The 9,421-nt window shown below is 43.7% G+C and overlaps 1 pseudogene; it reads left to right on the forward strand.

Moving 5' to 3' along the window:
- The first annotated feature begins 1,289 nt into the window (after positions 1-1,289).
- LOC117709293 (ras-related protein Rab-35 pseudogene) lies at positions 1,290-9,029 on the forward strand (annotated as a pseudogene).
- The last annotated feature ends 392 nt before the right edge of the window (positions 9,030-9,421 follow it).

Here is a 9,421-nt window from a genome sequence, read left to right on the forward strand (position 1 = left end):
CTAGGTCTGTAGGATTTTGTCACTAAAGATGGGCAAACTTGGCTACACCATGGATTTATGGGACATAGGCCACTTTGTTTCCTAGTGTTCTTGTCACAGTGTGGCCGAAAGCTTCTTCCTCCTCATGTCTTGTATATTGAAGCCCACGTGTTTACTAAGGAAAACATAAGGCGTTTGTACAGGATTCCTTTACACTTAACTTACTGACCTCTGTTTTTTTTGTTTGTTTTGTTTTGTTTTGTTTTTAAACATACTCAGTGTCCAAATTATTTAATACAATGTTTCTGAATAACCTTTAAGCCCTTATTTTATCTGCATAAAGATGTTAAATTTGACTTGAAAGGAAGCCGAATTTGAACTGAAAAGTCTTAGTTTGACTTTGAGATAAAACCTGTCCAGCTCACATGGAAGTCTCAAAGAGAAAGAGAAAAAAGTATATCCCTGCTTAATTTTCTACCTGTCTGGGCTTAGTGAGCAATTTTATATGAGCATCTTCAGGAAAAACAGACTCACTGCCAGGTAAGTATTTATTTCATAGGAAGAATGTTGAGCTGGAATTGTGTGGTATCAAAAGCTGTCAATATACTGTGAGAGGGAACCTTGTATCCAATAGGTCTCTGCATCATCTCTACACTTGACCTGGAGAGAGAGGCTCGTCTGCTCAGCCAACGGATGGCTTGCTAAGAAGGTGCAACAGAAGTAACTCTGAGAAACCAAGGGAGCCCACACCAGAATAAAATTTGATTATGCAGCTCTGAATACAGAGCCTTCCTGGGCATTCTGGATTTGGGCTTCTACCGAGGCCACAGATTTCCATTCTCAATATTAGCACCATCTTCCATGGGGAAAGTCAACCATAGTTGGCCTGTTTAAGTGTCCCACCTGGGAGATTTAAAAATCCAGGCCTGCTATATGAAGTGGCAATTCTGCATAAACAAAGGTTTGGATTTGTATAGGTAACAGACTGAGTTAAGGAGCGTTGGTTGATAATCTCAGTTTGACCATTTAGAGAAAGCACATTGTTCAGTAGCTTTGAGTTTGACCTTTCTCCTGAATGTTGCTTGTAATTGCTTCCTACCTTCAGCTGTGTACTGTCATGCTTGATCTGACTGTATCACAGCTCAGAGGAAACGTTTGTATCAAGATTCATGATATTTATGGGCAGGTTTATCTCCTGCAAAGCAGAGAAAAAGAGAGATGTATCTACTTCACTTGTAACAAAGACGGAACAAGTGACTGTGTGGTTACGAACCAGTACACAATGCAAGAACTTAAAGAACACTGGATTGATGCAGCCTCAAAGCGTCTCCCATTGTAAGCATCCTGAAACTGGTCTGCATCTGCAACAGAAGGTGCAAGACGAGCACCGTTTTCCAGGTGAGGATAGCTGCCAGTCCCTGCACATGGGTACACATCCGAAACTACAGCATCAAAAGGAACAGGGAGGTTGTTAATGCCTTGGGGGGTGGGGGGGACAGACTAAACCAAACCGAACCGAACCGAACCGAACCGAACCGAACCGAACCGAACCGAACCGAACCAAACCAAACCAAATCAAACCAGAAACGAAAAGGAGCAAGTGAGCATGCTCTAATCATTAAGAACAGGTGTGGGAAACAGTGGACAGAGAGGAATTATCGGAGGATGTGGTGAGCCAGGTATTTGATGTAGACTCAGGAGCAGGCCAACTCCACACAACATTTTGGAAAAAACTGAGGAGTCCAGCAAGATGATCTGTAGTTCTTCTTTTCCCTTCTTAGCAGAGCCTTCTGTAGGCACGGCATGTGCCTATGACTGAGAAGCACTCTGGTAATTTGAGATTGTAATAACATTTTTTGGATCAGCAGTAGAAATGAAAGCGATTGACATCACTGATTTGACTCAGTGACTGAGTCACATTTTATGAATCTAAAAATGAGTATTAGATATTTATATCTTATTTTCATCTATGTCTGTGAGTCCATGCATAGACATAAACACACACAATAGTGTAGTGATGGGACTACTGGTATACCCAGGCTTGAAAGCATTCTTTCAATAAGCATATGTAAGTAGTCCAGGAAGGTTTAGTTAGTTTCTTTTGCAGTGGATTTTTCTTTTTTCTTTCTTTTTTTTTTTTTTTTCTGTTTCTTTTTTTCTTCCCCATGAGACTCAGAGACGCGCGGGACAGAGGGGATTCAAACACGCACAGGCACAGAGAGAGAGAGCAGAGGGCCCGTGCCCTCTGCAGACGGCCGGCTGCGCCACCTCCGGTTCGCTCGGATTTTTCTTTTCTTTTGTTTGTTTCTTGTCTTTTCTTTTTTCTTTTTTTTTTCCAAATGTTACGTTAAGACAAAAGTATGACTTATAGTTCATGAGGTCTTAGATTTACAAGATTTAGTGTTACTTTGGCAAGGATTAGATGTTGCAGTGAACAAAGAAAAGAGGGTAGGGTCAGACACAGAGTGCAGATTCACAGACTTTACTAGAAGTAGTGAACATAGTAAAATGGACCCTGTGGCATCTGACACTTCCTATCGCACACCAACCTTACTTCCTGCCTTGCTTCAAAATTCCTTTCATGCTCTGTTCATCCTTGGGGTCAGTGCATATAACCCCCATGTTTGGATTGTTCTTCTCTCCATTTGAACAGCAGTAACAGATGTCATAGGTGCCCAATAATGTGTTCAGTTCTCTTCCCCTCACTAACCATGTGAAGAATTCAACTCATGAGTCAGTCATGGCCGTGTGATTTGTTTTTATTAATGAGCCCCCAGGGAAGCAATGTCTTATGGAAAAGAGAAAGAAGGTTAAGAACCAGCATTCTATTTTTCTGCCCTCCCTCACCCACAGCACAGCAAACTCTGTGTGACAATGAGATTTGGGGACAGGTGAAATATCATGGGATACTAAGGCAACACAGAGACAGCAGCTGCTTAGAAGAATGTTCTGGAACAGACACATGTTGCTCCTGTCTGGTGAATATACTTTTATGTTCTGGGACATTTAGAAGCACAACAGAGTTTAGGGAAGCTGATCTTGGCTTAATTCATTCAACGCCAGACCTTACCTTGAGGATGTCTTTGGTTCTCTGCCTCACCCTTCTCTTATGATAATGGGAATATAACAGATTGCACTGTCTCATATGACTGAAGAAAAGAAAAATATACACATAAGAACTTGGAACAAAGCATTGTATATAGCGACTATTCTTCTAAAAAAATGTTTAATAAATTGAACAAGGATGCCACTCTCAGAAATGTATGCTGTGTACTTCGCTCACATTAACTCCCTGGTACCCTCTCTTATACAATGCATTAGTGTTGGTCAAAGAATCTTCCTGTTCCCAAGTCTTCGTACTAGATACTCAAAGTATCTTAATTAAAATTTGTATTTCTCTGTGTGCTGATTTGGTTGTAGACTTCTTGCAGGCAGGCACCATGGTTGCTTGACTTACAGTTGTATCTCTGGAAGACAGCCCTTGGCCTCAGACAGACGATGTTCCTGAGTATTTAATGTATTTAATGTAGAAATGGAAAGGTGCTGAATATTCAAACATAGATTTCAGCCTCCTCTGAGTTAGGCACTAAGTGGATGTGGCTTGTTTTTCCTGTATAGACACATCCTATAGATGTTCTTAAAGCCAAGGCCACTGGCTCATCTGCCTTCCCCCCCAGAGAGCATTTCTAAGGATTGAAGCCCAGTTCCAGACAATGACCCGCATGGATTAGGAACACAGTGTTCTGTTGCTGAGGTAATAAATTCATCCTGTTGTCTTTAATCATTCTGAGGATGATGGATTCTTTGATGCTTCTCAGTTCAAACTTCAACTTCCCTAGTCTGAAACAAAGCAGAAGAAAAGTGCTCATTTTTAGTGACCCACAGTCGTGTACTAGAACACGGTTGACAGACTGCTACTGAAACCCTTTTGGATGAGAGTCTCCTTCAGCAGCTGTGACTCCAGACTTGGGTCAACCTTTGCTACAAATTGTCTTTCTGTGTTCTTTGAACAATAATATCTTAAAATTTTATAGTGCCCTATAGCTAAGCATCTTTAGACATTTTACAATAATGTTAAAAGAAAGACCAGCTTTGCCACAGGGGTCACACTAAAAGCAAGTGGGTGGATTTGTGCAAAAGATGGTTACTTCAGAAATTGCCAGTCTGTCAGCACCTCTGACAAGAACTTTCTCTTCACAGATGCAAAACACAGGACTGGATAAAACTTTCAAGATATCTCAATTCTCAGAGTCCACATCCCTCTGCATAAGAATTTTAGGGGGGGGGGAGTAGAGAGAAAGCAAGACACAGTCACATTGGAATTTTGAATTATTTGAAGTGGAGTCTAATATTTACATGACAGGAAACGAATTTCCTTATTTGAGCAAGCTTAGAGCGTGTGCTTGGAAATGTGTGAAAATGTTTCTCCCTTAGAATTCTATTTTTACTTCAAGTATATGATTGTATATGTATAAATATTACATAATTTGTATTATGTTTTTATATTTTATACTATGCATACACATATGTGTGTGTGCACATCCATATCTTGCTTCTGGCTTTTCACAACATTGTTTAAAATGGTTAGAACTTGTTGGGTTATGACCCGGTTTGTTGTTCTTGAGTTTCCAATTACATCGATCTAATGGATAAGGCACAAGATTGAAAGCCAAAGCTTCGTTAGCAACTGGAATAAGAACTAATACAATTACATAATAATTCAGAAGACTGGTCAAATCTCTCCCAGCTTAAAAGTCTAAGTTGAGAAAAATGTGGTTCACAAGAAGGAAAAAAAAAATTCACTTGATATAAAGGCCTCCTATGGCCAGTCTGCTTTGATAGTCTAATCAATGTCCAAATTTTGACTTTCCCCCACTCTTAGCCAAGGTGAGGCTGAAGATTGGTGGCAGAGACCTCAGGCCACTAATAACTGATCATTTAGGCAAGTCTGTGACAGCTCAGCTGTAGAAAGGGGCAGGAAGAGCTCGGTGGCTGCAGCGAGGGGACTCCGGGCTGTGCCTAAAGCGAGGGCTGCAAGCCCGGGAGCTTGCTCCTGCCTCACGTGTGACCTTGGTTAAGTCACGTGATCGCTGGAGTTGGAGAGACCTGGGTTCGAGTCCCGGGAAGGCAAGCTTCCCCCCCCCCGCCCCCCACTCTGTGACCTTGGGCAAGTTGCTTCGTCTTTCTGAGCCTCAGTTCCTGCATCTGGGAAGTGGGGACTTGTTAAGCTGAGCAGTGTGTGGGCAAGAGCAGCTTGCTGTTACGGTTTGCAGACAACACCTTCTCAGGCAGCTACATCGCCACAATTGGAGAGGATTTAAAGATTCGGACTGTGGAGATCAACAGGGAGAAGGTGAAGCTGCAGATCTGGGACACGGATGGACAGGAGCGCTTCCGGACCATCACCTCCGCGTATTATCGGGGACCCACGGGGTCATTGTGGTTTACAACGTCACTAGTGCTGAGTCCTTCGTCAATGTCAAGGGGTGGCTTCATGAAATCAACCAGAACTGTGACGATGTGTGCGGGATATTAGTGGGCAACAAGAATGACGACCCTGAGCAGAAGGTGGTAGAGACAGAAGATGCCTACAAATTTGCTGGACAGATGGGGATCCAGCTCTTTGAGACCAGTGCCAAGGAGAACGTCAATGTGGAAGAGATGTTCAACTGTATCACAGAGCTGGTTCTACGAGCAAAGAAAGACAACTTGGCGAAACAGCAGCAGCAGCAACAGAACGATGTGGTGAAGCTCACCAAAAACAGTAAACGAAAGAAACGCTGCTGCTAATGCCCCAGCCCACTGCAGAGACTGCACTGCGGAGACTGCACTGCATCCTCCCCAGCCTGAGGCCTGGAGGCGCGGGGACAGTCTCAGTTTAATGCCATTATTTAAAGAATTCTCTCCAATTCTCTCCACGTTTTTTTGTATCGGGAGGCGCCATCGGCACTTCCTCCCCTTTTCCCCTTGAGTGCCAAGAAGGTGTTGGACGAGCCCGCCCTTCCCCACGGTGCCCTTTTCCCTGCCGAGGTGCCTGGACCTGGTGAGGACGCTGCCAGCTGAGTGCACTGATTAACCAGTTTGTACATAGTGTATATTGCATTAACCAGCTGCACACCCTCAGCCTGCTCTGGCTTTTGGCTCCTTCCTGCCAACCTGCTGCAACAGACCCTCCCAAGCCCTCCAGTCACATCTCGTCCGCAGCTCCTGAGGAGCCAACCTCGTGCTGTAGCTGAGTCTTTGGCCATCCCTGGGCCATGGAGTGCACTCCACATGGCTCCTACCCTACAGCTGCTCTGGGAGCTGGGGAACTCGGCCTCCACACAGGCCCTGCCCTCTGCTGGCCCTAGGCCTTCAGTTCCACAAGGGAACTCAGTCCTGCCCTTTTGGACAACAGGTGTCTCATTCTGCCTTCTAGATGCCTCTGCTACAAACCCAGGGGAGCCATGGCTTCTCACTTACCCAACATGTTTCAGTTCCCGCAGAAGAGTAGTGGTATATCTGTAAAGAGATGGAGCTTGCAAAGGGAAGCGTTATTTTAACAAATACAACCAATGAAGCTAAATCAAACAAAGTTCCTCACAATTATTTCCTTGAGATCTGATTGGCTCAACAGCAAAAGTCGTGACTGTCCCACTTTGGGCTCGTATTTCTAGAAAAGATGTATAGCTTCTGTTCAGTGCAGGGCTAGGCTCTCTCCCTTCCGTGGGAAAGGAAGGCTCTGCACCCTCATACCTGTGTGCGCGTGGGCCTCCCGCTGGAGATAGTTTGTAAAGTAGCACCAGGCATCTGTGGCAGAGCTGGGCTATGACACCTCCAAGCTGGGACAGGCAGCTTTTGCATTACTGCCAGATCTGTTTTTAGTATGAAGGTGGTAGGAAGATTTCTTAGCCATTGGGAAGAAGTGGCAGTGGGTTGGGGCAGTCAGTATTCATCTACCCACCCACCCGAGTAATCTGCATTTGATTACTTTCCCCTTCTCCCAGGACACTTGGTTTCTCTTTCCCCTAAAGGATCACATAACTCGGAAGAACTGATTTGGACACCATAATGTGTTTTAGATTTTCTTTCCTAGGCGATTTCCAGGCACAGTCCTGACTGGACAACCATCACAGAATACTGCAGATTTTCCATGTTACCACTGTGGATGGGTTTTCAATCAATAAAACTGGGGCTTTCTTCTCAAAAAACAAAACAAACAAAAAAGAAAGAGGCAGGAATACACTTGCTTGACAGTCTGTGGATCTGGGGAACACACCCCTGACTTTCAGAAGGTTCTCCATCCCTAGAGACAAATGGCTCTTCCTGGAGGGCTCAGAAAGTCCCTTACATGTGCTTTGCACCATAGCTGCTCTGGGACACCTTCTAGTTTTACTCAGATCATTTTTGACAATGTCTCTCCCACCAAGGAAGTTTCTGTACTGTGTCACTGTTTTTTCTGTTTCCCTCTCTGATGTCACTCCCAGAGAGGGCAGCCCCAGGGCACCACTGTTTTCTTTGCCTCTGCATTTACTGCTGAGCTCACGTGTGCTTGTAGCTGCCTTTATAAAACGACAAATGTGCTCTAATTTTAGTACATCTTGGCAATAATTGTTTTTATTTCCGTGTCGAGGAAAAGCGAAGAAAAAACAGCTTGGAACTTAATAACTACCTTAGCCTGCAGCCTTCGACTTTATTCATGAGACATATTTTTTTTTAAAAAAAGTTTTTTCTCCTTCCTGCATTCTCAGTATCTCTGTGAAGGTGAAGCACTAAATTACCTTTGCAAAGGTTATATGTTTATTTACAGAGAGCCAGCAATGAATGTGTCTTCCAAGAGTGGCTTCCAGCAATACACTTCCCAGCTCTCTAGTCAGCAAGGCTGAAGCTGAATAAAGGAATGTTTAGGCATTTAGTCATAGTGGAGGGTAGAGCTTCATCACCCACCTGACCCACACTGTGTGCAAATCTCATGAAAGTGTGATATGTATTTTTTTTTCCTTGAGCTACCCTGTGTGCTGGTATTTTTGTCTTACAGGGAAATGGTACTAATTATCCTTCAAGGTAAGATTAATTTTCATACAAAAAACCAGATAGTCCCTCAAATCCATGCGATATGTCTTGTTAACATGCAGTTGAACGCTCAGTATGGACATAGCAACATGAGAACTCTCAGCCACATCCCAGCTCCCATGATCTTTTAAGGGACAGGAAACACTTGTGGGCTCACACAAAGTAAAGGTTTCCATGAGGAGCCTAGACTGTCTGGTCATGACGATACACTACAAGAATGTGTGTGTGTGTGTGTGTGTGTGTGTGTGTGTAAAACCCAATTTGACTTTCAGATGTTAGAAAGGCTAATAGCATTAATAGTCATTAATAGTCTATCTTAGAACTGTTGGGCTCAGAAAATGAACCCTTGTTGGAAAGCTGGAAAGGAAATCCGCATTGGAGGTCGGTTGGAAAGAATCAAACTGCAGAGTCACATGTTTCAGTGGAATCTCAGGATTGAGCTGAGCTGCAGAAGTGAGTGACAGGACTCTGGAAATTATAGGGACCAAGGGTAGGGCCCGTTCCAGATAAATATGTGAGCAGATGAATGAAAGGCAGACATAGACAGTCTCACAATGTCCCAGAAGGCTGTGTCAGAGGCTAAGCTGAGCTGACACCCCAGGGACAGTAGAGAGTTCTCTGCCTATTGATCCCCTGAGACATGTGTGAGCTGACATAACAATGTCAGGGCTCCTTTTTACGGAGTCCAGGTAAGGGAAGTCCATTCCTTCCTCAGTCCAGTGTGTTGGAGAACTTCTCAGACCTGCCTTTTTCTGTTGTGATTTTAATATGCTCATTGCTCATAATGGTTTTCCTTTGATAAGTTTATCGGATGTCATTCTTGTTTCTAAGAAATAGGTCACATATCCCCTTGTGACTTGTGAGTGGTTCTGGGCAGAGGGTATTGTTCCAGTAAGGGGCAGAGTTGTCCTTCAATCTCATAATACAGTCCAAATCTCCTTGTAAAACAGAGTCTCTCTTGTCCTGGCATAGCCAAAAATAAAAACCAAAAAAAAAAAAAAAAACCAAAAACAAACAAACAAACAAACAAACAGTTTCACACTATGTAGCGGGACTTGTGCTCAGGGCTGTGCCTGACCTCAGTCAGCACACAGCTTGATCATATTCCCTTCCAGCCATTTCTCTCTTAGCTCCACCACTCACAAGAGGTTGTGAGTAACCACAGTCTGATGGATATTCAATCCAGTGGTCAGCCTAACATATGACATTCAATAAGTGTTCAATAAACTTGAGTGATTTAGTCAGTTAATGGCGTGGAGGAACAGTAGATTTTTCAGTACTTTCCTTGCTTAACATGGTGGCACAGGACCTGGACATGAAGCGCCATCACCTACGAATAAAACAGCAATTCCATGTCTCTCATGTGCTCACTTCTCCCTTGGATTACTAA

Source organism: Arvicanthis niloticus, chromosome 1, assembly GCF_011762505.2.
Source record: "Arvicanthis niloticus isolate mArvNil1 chromosome 1, mArvNil1.pat.X, whole genome shotgun sequence".
Lineage (NCBI taxonomy): Eukaryota > Metazoa > Chordata > Mammalia > Rodentia > Muridae > Arvicanthis > Arvicanthis niloticus.